Source organism: Hydra vulgaris, chromosome 12, assembly GCF_038396675.1.
Source record: "Hydra vulgaris chromosome 12, alternate assembly HydraT2T_AEP".
Classification (NCBI taxonomy): domain Eukaryota; kingdom Metazoa; phylum Cnidaria; class Hydrozoa; order Anthoathecata; family Hydridae; genus Hydra; species Hydra vulgaris.
Window position 1 is genome coordinate 73,195,001 of NC_088931.1, and position 2,500 is coordinate 73,197,500.

The 2,500-nt window shown below is 23.9% G+C and overlaps 1 protein-coding gene across 3 annotated transcripts in view; it reads left to right on the top strand.

Annotated features, from left to right (window-relative positions):
- LOC100202703 (zinc finger C3H1 domain-containing protein) overlaps window positions 1-2,500 on the top strand; it is a 64,628-nt gene that overhangs the window by 18,812 nt on the left and 43,316 nt on the right. The gene's annotated exons all lie outside the window — the stretch shown is intronic.

A 2,500-nucleotide genomic window follows, 5' to 3' on the forward strand; every position in this document is an offset into this window, starting at 1 on the left:
AAAAAATCATATTTATTATTTTTTTCAAATATGACCTAAATTTTATTTTGAAAAAAATATTTTTTTCATGAAACGTAAAATAATGTTTGTTTATGATTTTTATGTTTATTTTCTTATCATTTTGGTTTTTGGTTATTTTATTAACTGTTAATAAATTTTTTCTTATTTAATATGTGAACTCATTTTAATGTTTTTAAACAAGAAAGAGTTTTTTTTTGTTGTTTATCAGTTACCGATAACATATTCGTGATCATAATTTATTTTCATAAATTATACGAACGTCGTTAAAACTTTACGTTATTAAATTAACAATAAACAAAATATCTTATTAATAAAATATTTACATCAAAATGAATCGTGCATTTTTTAAACTATTATGACTAAAAATAAATTTTATATTTAAAAAAATTTATATATTTAATTCCTTAAGATAAAACTTAAAACACCTAATTTTTTTAAACTAATTTTTAACAACAACAAAAAAATTATTTAACAAACTGTTTCTTTAACAAAAAATCTATTAGTTTACAATTGCGGTTAAATGCTTTTACTTACGACTTTATTTCTTCTGAATTAACGTCACGTTAACGACAATCAAAAGATAATTTAAATATTCTAAAAGATATAAGTTTTTGCGTAGCGCAAAACTGCTGAACGCGTAGGCAAATCTCCTTTTCGCAAGCAAAATGCGAGCTGCGTAACGCTTCTTAACAAGGCCTGATATATATATATATATATATATATATATATATATATATATATATATATATATATATATATATATATATATATGTATGTATATATGTATGTATATATGTATGTATATATGTATGTATATATGTATGTATATATGTATATATATATATATATATATATATATATATATATATATATATATATATATATATATATGTATGTATATATGTATGTATATATGTATGTATATATGTATGTATATATGTATCTATATATATATATATATATATATATATATATATATATATATATATATATATATATATATATATATATATATATATATATATATATATATATGTATGTATATATATATATATGTATATATATATATATATATATATATATATATATATATATATATATATATATATTTATATATATATATATATATATATATATATATAGAACCCTTAGATGTTGTCCGAAAGTTTCTTCCATATTTTGTTGACAAAAAGTAAAAATTAAAATGCAAGACCGGAATTTTTTTTTTTTAATAATGATAGACTGCCTGCCCCAACCAAACCTTCAGTCGATGTAGCAGCACTCCCTTGCGGGTCAGGCTATTTGTCAGTCGATGTAGCAGCACTCCCTTGCGAGTCAGGCTATTTGTCAGTCGATGTAGCAGCACTCCCTTGCGAGTCAGGCTATAAGATAGTCGATGTAGCAACACTCCGCGCATGATTTACAGTAAAAAAAATAAAAATAAAAACATTTTATTAAAATAAATAAAAATTAAAACATTGTTTATATTGTTAAAAACATTCAAAATGTTTTAAAAACATTCAGAATGTTTTTAAAAACATTCAGAATGTTTTTAAAAACATTCTGGTCAATTAAATTTGCGTTTTTGTGGTTTTTTTTTATAACAATTAATTTTTTTTTTTTTTTTTTTTTTTTTTTTTGTTATTCACCTCCTCAAGGCCATGAAGGCCACTACAGATGAGGAGGCTACTCAATAGTGGTTATAACCCTCTCTCAACTCTATAACTCCGAAACACGAACCTCGACGAACAAGGCCGCTGCGCGGAGAAACAAGTTGAGCGCGGTACTACCAGGGACGTGGTGGGGATCGAACTCGGAACCTTTCGCTTCTGAAGCGAGCGCTTTACCACTACACCACTACCGCATGGTAGTGGTGTAGTGGTAATTAATTTGTAATTAAATTAATGGTTTTGACTTTCGTCCAACACAAAAATGTTGGACGAAAGTCAAAAGTAATTAAAAGTGACGTTTGTGTTGGCGTAAGAATCACTTTTTTCCTTCCGCTCTTCCCAAAGCCAACAAACTATAGATCTATATATATATATATATATATATATATATATATATATATATATATATATATATATATACATATATATATATATATATATATATATATATATATATATATATATATTATATATATATGTATGTATGTATGTATGTATGTATGTGTGTATGTATATATGTATGTAAGTATGTATGTATGTATGTGTGTGTGTGTATGTATGTATGTATTTATGTATGTATGTATGTATGTATGTATGTATGTATGTATGTATGTATGTATGTATGTATGTATATATATATATATATATATATATATATATCAGGGCTCAATTGATTTTTTAAAAAGTCGTGGACAGAATGTCCGATGTAAATTTGTTCGGGTGGGACAGTGTCCGATCAAATTTTTAGAATTTTATTTTTACAGTTTTAGAGAAACAAGTTTTGCAATCAAAGTCTTTGTCATGTTATT